Source organism: Lithobates pipiens, unplaced genomic scaffold (genome assembly GCF_037356315.1).
Source record: "Lithobates pipiens isolate NorthernLeopardFrog02 unplaced genomic scaffold, aLitPip1_a1.2 Scaffold_3, whole genome shotgun sequence".
Lineage (NCBI taxonomy): Eukaryota > Metazoa > Chordata > Amphibia > Anura > Ranidae > Lithobates > Lithobates pipiens.
In genome coordinates this window covers 271,744,120-271,760,602 of record NW_027507790.1, presented here as the reverse complement: position 1 = coordinate 271,760,602, position 16,483 = coordinate 271,744,120, and the positions used below count along the sequence as shown (strand labels likewise).

At 48.7% G+C, this 16,483-nt stretch overlaps 1 protein-coding gene across 1 annotated transcript in view; it reads left to right on the top strand.

Moving 5' to 3' along the window:
• Positions 1-16,483, top strand: part of LOC143940041 (vomeronasal type-2 receptor 26-like) — a 90,545-nt gene that overhangs the window by 37,183 nt on the left and 36,879 nt on the right. The window lies entirely within an intron of this gene.

Sequence of the window (16,483 nt, the reverse complement as noted above, 5' to 3'; positions counted from 1 at the left end):
CATAAGTTGTTTGTTTCATTTCACTGTCACGCTCCACGCTCTGGTTATTATTATTATTATTATTATTCAGGATTTATATAGCGCCAACAGTTTGCGCAGCGCTTTACAATATGAGGGCAGACAGTACACTTACAATACAAATCAATACAGGAGGGATCAGAGGGCCCTGCTCGTTAGAGCTTACAATCTAGAAGGGAGGGTCAAGTTGAAACAAAAGGTTTTAACTGTGAGGGGGGAGAGCTGATGGAGAAAATAAAAATACAGTTAGGTGTGGGTGGGGTAGGCTTCTCTGAAGAGGAGTGTTTTCAGGGATCGTCTAAAAGCTAATAAAGTAGGAGATAAGCGGACAGATTGGGGTAGGGCATTCCATAGGATTGGGGAGGCTTTGGAAAAGTCCTGGAGGCGAGTATGGGAGGAGGTGATGAGGGAGCTAGAGAGCAGGAGGTCTTGAGAGGAACGAAGAGGATGAGTAGGTTGGTATTTAGAGACTATGCTAGTGATGTAGCTGGGGGCAGAGTTGTGGATGGCTTTGTATGTAATTGTTAGTATTTTGAATTTAATTCTTTGGCTGAGCGGAAGCCAGTGGAGGGATTGACAGAGAGGAGTAGCAGACACCGAGCGATTGGTAAGGTGGATGAGTCTGGCAGCGGCATTCATGATGGATTGAAGAGGTGATAGACTATGTAGAGGTAAGCCAATGAGAAGGGAGTTGCAGTAGTCGAGGCGAGAGATGACCAGCGAGTGAATTAAGAGTTTTGTAGTCTCATTGGTTAGAAAGGGGCGTATTTTTGAGATGTTGCGGAGGTTGAGGCGGCAGGATTTGGACAGTGATTGGATGTGTTGCTTGAAGGAGAGTGCAGAGTCCAGGACTACACCTAGAACCTTGGCATGAGGGGATGGACTTATGGTTGTGCCATCAATTTTGACAGTGAGATCAGGGGAAGGGGCAAATGGGGGAGGAAAAATTATAAGTTCGGTTTTGGATAGATTGATTTTGAGGAAGTGATGTGACATCCAGACTGATATATCTGATAGTAAATTAGTGACACGTGAGGAGACAGAGGGAGTGAGCTGAGGGGTAGAGAAATAGATTTGGGTGTCGTCAGCATAGAGGTGGTATTGGAAGCCGTGGGAGGCTATCAGTTGACCCAGGGAGGAGGTATAGATTGAAAATAGGAGTGGTCCAAGGACAGAACCTTGGGGGACCCCAACAGAGAAAGGAAGAGGAGATGAGGAAGTAGAGTTGTAGGAAACACTAAAGGTGCGGTTGGATAAGTAGGAAGAGAACCATCGTAGAGTAAGGTCACGGAGACCAAAGGTGTGGAGTTTTTTGAGAAGGAGGGGGTGGTCAACCGTATCAAAGGCAGCAGAGAGGTCCAGGAGGAGGAGTACAGAATAATGTCGATTGGTTTTGGCCGTTAGTAGATCGTTTGTTAGTTTTAGGAGAGCAGTTTCTGTGGAGTGTTGAGGACGAAATCCAGACTGAAGGGGATCAAGAAGGCTGTTATCAGCGAGGTGGTCACTCAGTCGGTTGTAGACCAGACGTTCGAGTAGTTTGGATAAAAAGGGGAGCAAGGAGATGGGGCGTAGGTTGTTTGGATTGGATGGGTCCAGTGAGGGTTTTTTAAGTATGGGTTTGACAAGTGCATGTTTTAGAGAGTTGGGGAAGATGCCAGAAGAGAGGGAGAGATTGAAGATGTGAGTTAGAGAGTGTAGCATAGAGTCAGAGGGTGAACGCAGCATTTGCGAGGGAACAGGATCCAGAGGGCAAGTGGTAAGGTGGACATTACCAAGTAGTTTAGCAACTTCGTCTATAGTGGTGGGGTTGAAAGAAGGAAGTAATGATTGTGACTGTGGGCATGATGTGTAAAGCGTGGAGGGTATCAGAACAGTAGAAATCTCTGCACAAATTGTATCAATCTTCTGTTTGAAGTGATTAGCAATCTCCTGGGCAGTGAGTGAGTTGGCGGGTGGAGGCGGTGGAGGACGAAGTAGAGAGTTGAAAGTAGAGAAGAGTTGACGGGGACGGGATGATAGGTTGCTGATGAGAGTGATAAAATAGTTCTGCTTGGCAGAGAGGAGGCTAGAATTGTATTTTTGGAGGGCAGATTTATATTGGTTGAAATCTCTCTGAGACTTGGTCTTGCGCCACAGGCGCTCATGAGCACGACTATGTTTTTTCAGACCTCTAGTGACATCTGTTTGCCAAGGTTGAAGGGGTCGGGGCTTGATTCTGTGTGTAGTGAGGGGGGCCAGTGAGTCCAGAGAGGCCAGAAGTGAAGTGTTGTAGACAGAAGTGGCTAGGTTGGTGCAGGATAGGGGTGAGATTTTGTCGTAGAGGTTGTCAATAGCAGAGTAGAGAAGAGAAGGCTTGAGATGATGTAGGTTTCTGCGGGTAACTTTAATGCGGTTGGAGGGAGAGGAGGTGAAGGAGAGGGAGAGAGTGAAACTAATGAGGTGGTGATCAGAGAGAGGGAATGGATAGTTAGAGAGGTTGCATGGAGTGCAAAGGTGAGAGAAAACAAGGTCAAGGATATTGCCTTCGGAGTGAGTTGGATCATGTATCCACTGTTTCAGGTCAAAGGAGGAGGTTAGGCTGAGAAGTTTGGAAGAAGCAGAGGTGTTAGTATTAATAGGGATGTTGAAGTCCCCGAGAATGATTGTGGAGATTTCAGAAGAAAGAAAGTAGGGTAGCCAGGCAGAGAAGTCATCAAGAAATGTTGATACTGGTCCAGGGGGCCTGTAAATCACGGCTATTCTTAAAGAAATGGGAGTGAAGAGACGAATGCAGTGTGCTTCGAAAGAGGAGAGTGACAGAGAGGGAGGTGGGTGAAGTACCTGGAAGGTGCTATGTGGGGCTAGAAGGATTCCAACACCTCCTCCCTTATGTCCATTGGATCTGGGGGAGTGAGTCCAAAGAAGACCACCATGGGATAGGGCTGCAGAAGATGCAGTGTCTGATTCGTGGAGCCAGGTTTCGGTGATGGCGAGTAGGTTAAATGAGTTGGCGATAAAGATGTCATGGAGAGAGGTGAGTTTGTTGCAGACAGAGCGGGAGTTCCAAAGGGCACAAGAGAAAGGGAGTCTGGTCTTGGGAAGAATAGAAATGGGAACTAAATTGTGTTGATTGCGGCTGCTGGCAGAGGGTGCAGGGTGATGGGTACAGTTTAATGATGGAGGTCCAGGGTTTGGGGATATATCTCCAGAGGTTAGGAGAAGCAGGAGGGTGAGGGAGGTAATATGGGAGTGGGATTTATATAAAGGGGCATGGCCCAGGGTCTTGGAGATTTTTAGTGTGTGTGGATTTAGAATCAGCAGGAGTTGGTGGGTGCAGTAATAAGGAGAGGACAGAAGTGAGGGTGATATATATATGCTGTGGGGGGGAGAAGAGGGGTGGAGTTGGGAAAATTTTAGTATAGAGGACAGAGCAGTCAGAAGGAGTGCTAGAGAATGCATGTTATAAGGAGAAAGAGCTAGACGGTTAAACAAGGTCACCTGGTGTCTTTGTGGTGTTTTTGAAAGTATTTTCTTGTGCACCTTTGCTTTGTGCATTCGCTTAAGTGCAGAGTCAGAAGTGCTTCCACTTATTGAAATCCCCCCACTTGGCGAAAGACCCCCAGTTGCAAGTGTGCCCCCAGCAATAGCTTCCCCCAAAGTGAAGCTTAGCTTTATACTGATAGGGGTGGGGTGTGGGTGGATTTCAATTATCAATCAGGAGGTAATAAAGCTTGGATGGTTAACAGGGCTAAATTCTAACTTCAGAAACAGGCTAGCAAGAGGACACTAAAGTTAGAGGGGCCATAATTGTGGGTAAGACAAGGCAGATAATAAAGCATTTTAATGTGGACAGGGCTACAGACTGTTGAGCAAAAACAACAACATACCAGCATTTTTAAAAACACACAAGAAAAGCAGATAGCAGTGTTTCAGTTTTTGGGTGGAGATGGTTCAGTTAGCACATACCAGCATTTTTAAAGACACACAAGAAAAGCAGATAGCAGTGTTTCAGTTTTTGGGTGGAGATGGTTCAGTTAGCACATACCAGCATTTTTAAAGACACACAAGAAAAGCAGATAGCAGTGTTTCAGTTTTTGGGTGGAGATGGTTCAGTTAGCACATACCAGCATTTTTAAAGACACACAAGAAAAGCAGATAGCAGTGTTTCAGTTTTTGGGTGGAGATGGTTCAGTTAGCACATACCTGTAGGGTGAGAGAAGAGATTCTCAGATGAGACAGTCAGATAATCAGTTAATAAGTGCAGAGTCAGAAGTGCTTCCACTTATTGAAATCCCCCCACTTGGCGAAAGACCCCCAGTTGCAAGTGTGCCCCCAGTCGCGTCTAAACCCGATTCGTTCCGGTCCGCCCCAGGTTTATTTCCCACATTTCAGTACATGCTCAAGAGTCCGGTTTGTTGTCAGTCGCTCTGGTGACACGACCATTTCGTGCCTCTGTCATGGCAATCGTGCTTCATTTCACTATCACTTACCGCGTTTCGATTCGAATCCAGTAGCATCCGTGATGCATCGATTCGTTTCGGCGTGCCCCAGATGGATCGGCCACATTTCACTTTTTCCACAGGTTGTCTTATTTTTACGTTCACAATTACAGCACTTATTCGTGCTCCCACGCTTGACACGGATCATCCCACATTTCGTCCTTTGCGCAATGATATGTCGGATTGGGACAGGAGAATACAAAAAAAAAAGGAGGGAAGGGAAAAAAAAAAGAGAGAATTACTGCGGAAAACTGTCTACTCACCGGTGCACCTCGGTCATATCAGCCAGCCGTTTACGTCACCCATCAGTTTACTTGTCAGGCTCCTCATCAGTTGTCATCTGTTGTTTCTCTCTCCAGGTCAGTCAAGTTCAGTAGGTCCACCCTGCACCAGCTTGGACGTTATTGTTCCCAGTTAAAAAAAAAAAAGAGAGAGGGGAAGGCGCAGGCAAAATGCGACAGCAACCATTCTGGCATACGTATATATATATATATATATATGAATGCACGTGATGATATATATATATATGTATACACGTTCGCTCCCGCCTTAGCGCACAGCAACAGACGGATTTGCTTGGTAAGATAGAGAAACAGTCTTGACTTATGTCACCCTCTATAGGTTCCGGTCGTCCATCTTGCGACCCCAAAGAGATAGGACATCACTCCTAGGGCACAATCCACCTGGAGCTATGTCTCAAGTTGGCAGCGAAGACCTTACCGCCCCCTTGTCTCCTCGCCCACCTTCAGTGAGCGACAGCATACAGTCCTTCAGGGGTTGGACTATCCCCAGGCTGACGGCAGAGCTGAGACGCAGGGGCATTCCCTTCCCCGCTACGGCTAGGAAGGCAGAGCTTTTCAGGCTCCTCTCTACCCCGCCAGCTACGGCCAGGCCCAGTACCCCACCTCAGGCCCTCTCCAGTCCATCTCAGCGGCTATATCTCAGCTACATTCAATGGTGTCGTCCTTAGCCAACATGGTCACGGACATCCAGGCCAGAGTGATGCTCCTAGAGGCTCACCCAGCCACAACCACCCCTGTTCCAGTTGCAGTCCCGTCACCACTGCCGACAGGTACCGCAGGGACATGTCCCGTTGTCTGCCCAGCACATCTGGTTCTGGCCGGCATAAGGAAGGACATCCTGGATGGCAAGGCCTACACCTGGGGAGATGTCTCCGTAGTCCTCAAGGCCAAGGATCCCAGGCTGAACCGCAAACTTTCCATTCCAGAGTTTGCCCTAGCCTTTGGGATGCTAAGGGACGTCATTTGCTCAGCATCACCCGCCAGAAGGGAAGAGCTGGACTTGTACCTCCACACCGTGGTGGACCTAGGGTACAAATACGGAGGCTTCTCCTTCTACGATTATCATCGTTCCTTCCCTGCCAAAGCAGCCGCTAGGCTGGCACAGTTTCAGTCACCCACAGACTGGAGCCTTATGGACACCGAGTTGTTCTGCCGGCATTTTTCCGGCCTACGCTCGCCCCTGTGTGCAATCTGCCAGTCCTCCACCCACACCGCCTTCTGGTGCGCCAACATGGCGGTTAGTCGCCCCGTAGAGTTCCCCTCCACCTCCGGTACAGCCCAAGGCCCGTCAGGCCCCGCTCTGAAGACACAAGTAGACAAGTTTGGATGTTCGGTTCGAACCATGGGGGGGGTGGCTATTTGTAATAACTACAACTATGGCTCATGTAATTTCAGCCAGTGCCGCCTACTGCACGTCTGTGTCTTATGTCACAGAGCGCACCCCAGGAATTTGTGTGAGGTTAAAACTCACAAGGGCTCATGACTGAGCTGCATAGACGTCCTATGGTTGGGCTTCTACCTCACCTTGCACCCCACTCCCTCACTAGCCACCTTCCTCATCTGTGGCTTCACAACAGGATTTCATCCTGGCCTTATCTCTCTGCCCCACACAACCTATGAGTGTAGAAATCTCCGCTCAGCAGCCTCCGACGAGCAGGCCATAGACCGGCTGCTGCAAACCGAGGTGGAATGAGGCTTCGTCATAGGTCCCTTCTCACAGCCCCCCTTCAATATGTGGAGAGTTAGCCCTAGTGGGCTTGTCAAGGGCAAATTTTCAAATAAAAACCGCTTGGTGTACGACCTGTCTGCGCCTCATTCTTCCCACATTCCCAGCCTAAATTCCCTGATCCCCTCCGAAGAATTCTCATTAAAATACGCATCTGTTGACATGGCGATTCAGGCCATCCTTAAAGTAGGCACAGGTGTGTGGCTGTCCAAAGCCGACATTTCTGATACCTTTAAGCTGTTGCCTATCCACCCGTCCCTCTGGTGCTGGCACGGCATTAAATGGAGAGACCGATATTATTTTGCCACTAAACTAACATTTGGCTCTAAAAGCAGCCCCTGGCTGTTTGACACGTTTGCACAGTCTCTTGCCTGGATCCTCTTGCACAAGGCTTGTTGTCAGCAAGTTATCCATTACCTGGATGACTTCCTATTGATTGAGCAACCGGGCGTACCTCCAAGGGACCTCGACAAACTAATTACCGTCTTTGGGAACCTCAATGTCCCCATCGCCGAACATAAGGTTGACGGGCCCGCACAATTCATCACCTTCCTCAGAGTCAATCTCGACACCAGCTCCATGCAGGCCAGCCTGCCCCTTGACAAACTGACCCGCATCAGGGCAGTTCTCCACGAATTCACCCGCGCTAGGGGATGTACAAAGAGGCAGCTACAGTCGCTATTGGGCATGCTTAACTTCGCCATGCGAATAATTCCACAGGGTCGCTCCTTTATCTCGCTCCTGTTGGTCTACCTTTCTCAGGCACAAGACCTGGATCAAGTCCTCAGCCTGGATACCGCAGCCATAGCAGACCTGTCAATGTGGGACGAGTTCCTGTCCACCTGGAACGGTATCTCCCTGTTCATCCCGTCCATCTCACCTCTCTCGCCACAGGTAGTGACACAGGGTTTGTGGCTATTTTTGGCCACCATTGGTTCGCTGGACCCTGGCCTTCTCAAATACTCTTGATCCCTGGGTTTAGCCAGTCTTCATCCCTCTTCGAGCTCTACCCCATTGTAGCAGCCGCCCAGCTCTGGGGTCATACCTGAACAGGACAAACCGTAGGTTTTACCACCGATAACCAGGCCACAGCCGAAATTATCAACAAAGGCAGGTCTAAGTCTCTCACCGTGATGTCCTTCCTACGCAGGCTGGTGCAGCTGTCTCTGCAGCATCAATTTAATGTCTACTGCACGTTTGTCCCAGGAAAGTACAACCTTGCAGCTGACGCACTGCCCGCTTTAATTTCCTTTCCTTCTTTTGGCAGGTTCCCGAAGCCGATACAGTGTCAGCTCCTATCCCGCTTTGGTCTCAGTTGACCCTGGACTATTGCCGCATCTACATGGAGCCACTCAGCTCATCAACCAATCACTCTCAGACAACACTCTGAAAGCCTACCGGGCAGCCTGGAAAGCATTTAACAAATTTCTGGTTGCCTCCACAGTAGGCACCCCCACAGATGCCAGGTATATACTAGCCTTCATCTCATATTGTCATAGTCGACTGGCCTTGTCCTTCAACACCATCCGGTTATACTTAGCTGGCATACAGCACTTCCTCTCACTCCAGGATCCTACCAAACCATCCATCTTCTCGTCCCACGCGATCCGAGCTGTCCTGCGCGGCATCCAGAAGCAGCAACCGCCAGTTAAAGTCAAACGGCTCCCCATCACCAGTTCCATCTTTAGGGACATGTCCACCATGCTTACCAGCTACCCCTTCGGTGTTCTCCCCAGTCTGGTCATACAGGCGGCCATTTATCTGGCCTACTATGGCTTTCTACGGCCCAGCGAGTTCACCTATAACAGCTCACACAGTCCAGTCCTTCGCAGACGTCATCTGCTCCGTCGCGAGGACCACTTCGTCCTCCACCTCTCGGTAACCAAAACCCAGCAGGCAGGTGCCCGCGTAGATATCCACCTCTACAAAACCAACAACGCCTGGTGCCCGGTCGCTGTGCTTACGCAGTTACTCTCTCTACTACCCGAGCTCCCGGACTCTAGTCCTCTTTTGCCCTTCCCGGTCAAACCGTTAACGAACTGTCAGTTCATAAAACACGTAAGGATTCTCCTCTGCAACTTGCTTCTCAATCCCGGTGAGTACTCCGGCCATTCCTTCTGCATCGGAGCAGCTTCATCTGCATCCCGGCACGGGATCCTGGACTACGTCATGAAAAGATTGGGCAGGTGGAAATGGGCCTGCTTCGCACGATACATCCCTAACCCACAGGCAGAGATGTCTCGGGAATTCACCCAACTGGCTCAATAAAGATAAAGCTGGAAACAACAAAGTTCTCTTACCCCTACCTAAGTGTTTTTGCCCCCTTATTTTGGTATACCGTCCATTAGACCAGGGCACACTTCAGGTCCATTTCATATAGTGTATCTTATGATAAGTTTGTATTGTTCGGATACGTATCGGTCATAGGGCTTCGGCCATAAATATATATATATATATATATATATATATATATATATATATATATATATATTATACAGGCGCCAACAGTTTGCGCAGCGCTTTAAAACATGAGGGCAGACAGTAGACTTACAATACAAATCAATACAGGAGGGATCAGAGGGCCCTGCTCATCAGAGCTTACAATCTAGAAGAGAGGGTCAAGTGAAACAAAAGGTAATAACTGTGGAGGGGTTAGCTGATAGAGAAAGTTAAAAAACAGTTGTTGGATGTGAGTAGGGTAGGCTTCTCTGAAGAGAAGGGTTTTCAGGGATCGTCTAAAATCGAATAGAGCAGGACATATGCGGACAGATTGGGGTAAGGCATTCCATAGGATTAGAGGCTTTGGAAAAGTCCTGGAGGCAAGCATGGGAGGAGGTGACAAGGGAGCTAGAGAGCAAAAGGTCTTGAGAGGAATGAAGAGAACGCATAGGTTGGTATTTAGAGACTTAAGCTAGTGATGAAGCTGGGGGCTAAATTGTGGATGGCTTTGTAAGTAGTTGTTGGTATTTTGAATTTAATTTGTTGGGTGAGAGTAAGCCAGAGGAGGGATTGACAGAGAGGGGTAGCAGACACAGAGCGATTGGTAAGGTGGATGACAGCATTCATGATTGATTGAAGAGGTGATAGACTATGTAGAGGTAAGCCAATGAGAAGGGAGTTGCAGTAGTCGAGGCAAGAGATGACCAGCAAATGAATTAAAAGCTTTGTTGTGTCATTGGTTAGAAAGGGGCATAAAGAAAAGTGTCAATTGGTTTTGGTCGTTAGTAGATTGATTGTTAGTTTTAGGAGAGAAGATTCTGTGGAGTGCTGAAGACGAAATCCAGACTGAAAGGGGATCAAGAAGGCTATTATCAGGAAGGTGGACGCTCAGTCGGTTGTAGACCAGACGTTCAAGGATTTTGGATAAGAAGGGGAGCAAGGAGATGGGGCATAGGTTGTTAAGATTGGATGGGTCCTGAGAGGGCTTTTTAAGTATAGGTCTGACAAGTGCATGTTTTAGAGAGTTGGGGAAGATGCCAGAAGAGTTGGAGAGATTGAAGATGTGGGTTAGAGAGTGTAGTATAGAGCCAGAGGGTGAACATAGCATTTGCAAGGGGACGGGATCCAGAGGACATGTGGTAAGGTGGACTTTAGCAAGTAGTTTAGCAACCTCGTCTATAGTGGTGGGGTTGAAAGAGGGTAGCAATAATTGTACCTGTGACATGAAGTGTGAAGTGTGGAGGGTATCTGAACAGTAGAGATATCCTCGCAAATTGTATTAATCTACTGTTTGAAGTGATTGGTGATCTCCTGGGCAGGGAGTGAGTTGGCCGGTGGAGGCAGTGGAGGATGAAGTAGAGAGTTGAAGGTAGAGAAGGGTTCATGGGGACGGAATGATAAGTTGATAATAAGAGTGCTAAAATAGGTCTCCTTGGTAGTGAGGAGGCTGGAATTGTATTTTTGGAGGGCAAATTTATATTGGTTGAAATCATTTGAAGACTTAGTCTTACGCCACGGGCGCTCATGAGCATGACTATGTTTTTTTCAGACTTCTAGTATCATCTGTTTGCCAAGGTTGAAGGGGTCGGGGCCTGATTCTGTGTGTAGTAAGGGGGCCAGTGAGTCCAGTGAGGCTAGAAGTGAAGCATTCTAGACAAAAGTGGCTAGGTTAGTGCAGGATAGGATATGAGATTTTGTCATAGAGGTTGTCGGTAGCAGAGTAGAGAAGAGAAGGGTTGAGATGACACAGGTTTCTGCGGGTAACTTTTAGGGGGTTGTAGGGAGAGGAGGTGGAGATAGAGAGAGTCAAACTAATAAGGTGCGGATCAGAGAGAGGAAATGGATAGTTAGAGAGGTTGCATGGAGTGCAAAAGTGAGAGAAAACAAGGTCAGGGATATTGCATTCAGAGTGAGTAGGTGCGTGTATCTACTGCTTCAGGTCAAAGGCTGAGAAGTTTGGAATTGGCAGGCGTGTTATTATTAATAGGAATGTTGAAGTCACCTAGAATTATTGTGGGGATTTCAGAAGAAAGAAAGTAGGGTAGCCAGGCAGAGAAGTCATCAAGAAAGGTTGATACTGCTCCAGGAGGCCTGTAGATCACAGCTATCCTTAGAAAAACTGGAGTGAAGAGACAAATGCAGTGTGCTTTGAAAGAGAGTGACAGAGAGGGAGGTGGATGAAGTACGTGAAAGGTGCTATGTGGGGCTAGAAGGATTCTGACACCTCCTCCCTTATGTCCACTGGATCTGGGGGAGTGAGTCCAGAGAAGACCACCATGGGATAGGGCCGCAAAAGACACAGTGTCGGATTCATGAAGCCATATTTCGGTAAAGGCAAGTAGATTAAATTAGTTAGCGATAAAGAGGTCATGGAGAGAGGTGAGTTTGTTACAGACAGAGCAGGAATTCCAAAGGGCACAAGAGTCTGTTCTAGGGAAGAATAGAAATGATAACTAAATTGTGTTGATTTCAGCTGCTGCCAGAGGGAGCAGGGTGATGGATGCATGGGGTACAGTTAAATGATGGAGGCCCGGGGTTTGGGGATATATCTCCATAGGTCAGAAGAAGCAGGAGGGTGAGGGAAGTAACATGGGAGTGGGATTTATATGAAGAGATTTGGCCCAGGGTCCTGGAGATTTTTTGTGTGTGTGGATTTAGAATTAGCAGGAGTTGGTGGGTTCATAATAAGGAGAGGACAGAAGTGAGGGTGAGATATATATATATGCTGTGGGGTGGGGGTGGGGTGAAAGAGAGATAATTTAAGGATTAGTGATGGACGAACGTTTCGCCCGGCGGTCGTTTCGCGGCGAATTTCCGACTTTCGCCGTCCGCGGGTTCGAACGCCTTTTTCCGTCGTTCGCCCCGGCGGACTTACGTGTTTAATGTATACAAGAACTTTAACCTTTCGTGACACGTTTATCATGTGTTACAGGACAACCAATTGAGACATGACAGCTCATGGACACTTGGACATTCCCCCTAACCTATAAATACACCCGATCCGGTGGCCATTTTACATTCTTTCTTCTGTCACTGTAGGGAAAGGATCCTGTGTGGAGTAGGGACAGAGAAAACGCTAGCTATTTGGTACACAAAAGTTCTTTTCAGGACTGGTATAGGTGTTAGGTCAGCAGCCTGAGTTTCTTTTGTCAGTTTAGATAAAGGGACAGAGCGCTGTATGCTGCTATTTTAGGGACAGCTCAGCCAGATTAGTCTTTCTTCATCATCATCATCATCATCATCATTAGCTGTTACTATCAGGTCCACAAAAGAGCTGTTCCAGCTAATCGTTCCAGCCTACTCTTTTTTGCCAATTTGTATAGGGACAGGCAGGAAGCAGTGTGTCAGGCAGTGAGGATAATTTTAAAGACTTGCTGTTACTATTAGTTCCACAAAGGTTCTTTTCAGGACTGGTATCAGTGGTACGGTAATAGGCTTGTACACGTATAATATTCTTTCTTCCAAATATAGAAAGAATATTATACTTGACTGCTGCCCTTCTGCTGCAGTCTGCTAATCATTCACAACTCACTTGTTCCACAAAGCTCTTTATCAGGACTGGTAACTTGGTCTGTCTAGGGTGCTACGGTACATAGGCTTGGGTGCGGTACAGTCTGCTGTTCTGTAAGGACCGCTATCGGTCCACAATACATAGGGTTGCCGTGCACTACTGCTGACCGCTGCCCTATACTGCAGCAGTCCTTCAGCGGTATAGGGACTGACGCACAGTCTGCTAAACACTAATACACAACCTGCTTGGTCCACAAAAGTTCTTATAAGGACTGGTAACTTGGTATAGGGTGCTACGGTACATAGGCCTGAGTGCGTTACAGTCTGCTGTTCTGTAAGGACCGCTATCGGTCCACAATACATAGGGTTGACGTGCACTACTGCTGACCGCTGCCCTATACTGCAGCAGTCCTTCAGCGGTATAGGGACTGACGCACAGTCTGCTAAACACTAACACACAACCTGCTTGGTCCACAAAAGTTCTTATAAGGACTGGTAACTTGGTATAGGGTGCTACGGTACATAGGCCTGAGTGCAGTACAGTCTGCTGTTCTGTAAGGACTGCTATCGGTCCACAATACATAGGGTTGCCGTGCACTACTGCTGACCGCTGCCCTATACTGCAGCAGTCCTTCAGCGGTATAGGGACTGACGCACAGTCTGCTAAACACTAATACACAACCTGCTTGGTCCACAAAAGTTCTTATAAGGACTGGTAACTTGGTATAGGGTGCTACGGTACATAGGCCTGAGTGCAGTACAGTCTGCTGTTCTGTAAGGACCGCTATCGGTCCACAATACATAGGGTTGCCGTGCACTACTGCTGACCGCTGCCCTATACTGCAGCAGTCCTTCATTGGTATAGGGACTGACGTACAGTCTGCTAATCACTAACACACAACCTGCTTGGTCCACAAAAGTTCTTATAAGGACTGGTAACTTGGTATAGGGTGCTACGGTACATAGGCCTGAGTGCGTTACAGTCTGCTGTTCTGTAAGGACCGCTATCGGTCCACAATACATAGGGTTGCCGTGCACTACTGCTGACCGCTGCCCTATACTGCAGCAGTCCTTCAGCGGTATAGGGACTGACGCACAGTCTGCTAAACACTAATACACAACCTGCTTGGTCCACAAAAGTTCTTATAAGGACTGGTAACTTGGTATAGGGTGCTACGGTACATAGGCCTGAGTGCGTTACAGTCTGCTGTTCTGTAAGGACCGCTATCGGTCCACAATACATAGGGTTGACGTGCACTACTGCTGACCGCTGCCCTATACTGCAGCAGTCCTTCAGCGGTATAGGGACTGACGCACAGTCTGCTAAACACTAACACACAACCTGCTTGGTCCACAAAAGTTCTTATAAGGACTGGTAACTTGGTATAGGGTGCTACGGTACATAGGCCTGAGTGCAGTACAGTCTGCTGTTCTGTAAGGACTGCTATCGGTCCACAATACATAGGGTTGCCGTGCACTACTGCTGACCGCTGCCCTATACTGCAGCAGTCCTTCAGCGGTATAGGGACTGACGCACAGTCTGCTAAACACTAATACACAACCTGCTTGGTCCACAAAAGTTCTTATAAGGACTGGTAACTTGGTATAGGGTGCTACGGTACATAGGCCTGAGTGCAGTACAGTCTGCTGTTCTGTAAGGACCGCTATCGGTCCACAATACATAGGGTTGCCGTGCACTACTGCTGACCGCTGCCCTATACTGCAGCAGTCCTTCATTGGTATAGGGACTGACGTACAGTCTGCTAATCACTAACACACAACCTGCTTGGTCCACAAAAGTTCTTATAAGGACTGGTAACTTGGTATAGGGTGCTACGGTACATAGGCCTGAGTGCGTTACAGTCTGCTGTTCTGTAAGGACCGCTATCGGTCCACAATACATAGGGTTGCCGTGCACTACTGCTGACCGCTGCCCTATACTGCAGCAGTCCTTCAGCGGTATAGGGACTGACGCACAGTCTGCTAAACACTAACACACAACCTGCTTGGTCCACAAAAGTTTTTATAAGGACTGGTAACTTGGTATAGGGTGCTACGGTACATAGGCCTGAGTGCAGTACAGTCTGCTGTTCTGTAAGGACCGCTATCGGTCCACAATACATAGGGTTGACGTGCACTACTGCTGACCGCTGCCCTATACTGCAGCAGTCCTTCAGCGGTATAGGGACTAAGAGTTTTGTCACAGGGTGATTTAAAAAATGACAGGCAGAGGAAGAGGCAGGCCCTTCCGCAGGGGTGGTAGGGGTAGGGCAGGAGCAACAGCCTTGAGCCAAAGTGGGAAGTTGCAGAAGGTGCGTTCAATTACTTTAAAGGACGCACCAGACTTGGTTGAGTGGCTCACTCAGCCTTATTCTTCTGCACCCTCCTCATCCTCTCGATCTGCACCCTCTTCTTCACTCTCTGCTATGTGCACCCCCAAAGACACTACCACCAACAACACCACCACCACCACATACCTTCCGCTTGAGTGCAAATGGGGGCCTTCATGCTCCAGTGTTTTAATAGGGACCCCCGTATAAAAAGCATGAGGGTCAAGGACCAGTACTGGGTGGCAACGTACTTAGATCCCCGGTACAAACACAAAATGGCGGAAATGTTACCGCCGTCGCAGAGGGCTGTCAGAATGCAGCACTTCCAGGCCTTGCTTCGAGAAATGCTGCATTCTGCTTTTGCGTGCGCTGGCAGAGGAGCAATTCCCACTCCCAGAGAAGGATTTGCGGGTACCAATCCAACAGCGCCTGCAAGAAGAGGCCGGTTTGAAGATGTGTTGGTGACTTCGGATATGAGGTCATTCTTTCAGCCGACCCATCGACAGGTGTCATCCGGATCCAGCATCAGGGAACGCCTAGACCGTCAGGTGTCCGACTACATTGGGTTAACGGCCGATGTGGACGCTCTGAGGAGTGATGAACCCCTAGACTACTGGGTGGGCAGGCTTGACCTCTGGCCAGAGCTTGCCCAATTTGCAATCGAACTGTTGGCTTGCCCCTCATCCAGTGTCCTGTCCGAAAGGACGTTCAGCGCAGCAGGGGGGATTGTGACCGATAAGCGTACTCGCCTAGCTCACGACAGTGTTAACTACCTCACATTTCTAAAAATGAATGAGGCATGGATCTCGGAGGAATTCAACACATGTGATCAGTAGACCATGTATATGTCTATAAACAATTTTTGGAATCAAGCACACAGACCTTCTTAATTCATTTGGCTCACTTCCCTGACCCAAAAAAGCACACCGTACTATATGCCCCTACCCTCCTCTTTGAAGAGGTTGAGCGGTGTCATATTTCTACTGGGGCTGCTTATTATGAGGGGTTCCCACCATCCCTGTGCTGTGCTGACTTCCTCCTGGGTGTTCTTATTATGAGGGGCTCCCACCATCCCTGTGCTGTGCTGACTTCCTCCTGGGGGTTCTTATTATGAGGGGATCACACCATCCCTGTGCTGTGCTGACTTCCTCCTGGGGCTGCTTACGGTGCTGCTGTCAGCGCTGTATGTCACGGAGCTGCTGTCAGCGCTGTATGTCACGGAGCTGCTGTCAGCGCTGTATGTCACGGAGCTGCTGTCAGCGCTGTATGTCACGGAGCTGCTGTCAGCGCTGTATGTCACGGAGCTGCTGTCAGCGCTGTATGTCACGGAGCTGCTGTCAGCGCTGTATGTCACGGAGCTGCTGTCAGCGCTGTATGTCACGGAGCTGCTGTCAGCGCTGTATGTCACGGTGCTGCTGTCAGCGCTGTATGTCACGGAGCTGCTGTCAGCGCTGTATGTCACGGAGCTGCTGTCAGTGCTGTATGTCACGGAGCTGCTGTCAGCGCTGTATGTCACGGAGCTGCTGTCAGCGCTGTATGTCACGGAGCTGCTGTCAGCGCTGTATGTCACGGTGCTGCTGTCAGCGCTGTATGTCACGGAGCTGCTGTCAGCGCTGTATGTCACGGAGCTGCTGTCAGTGCTGTATGTCACGGAGCTGCTGTCAGCGCTGTATGTCACGG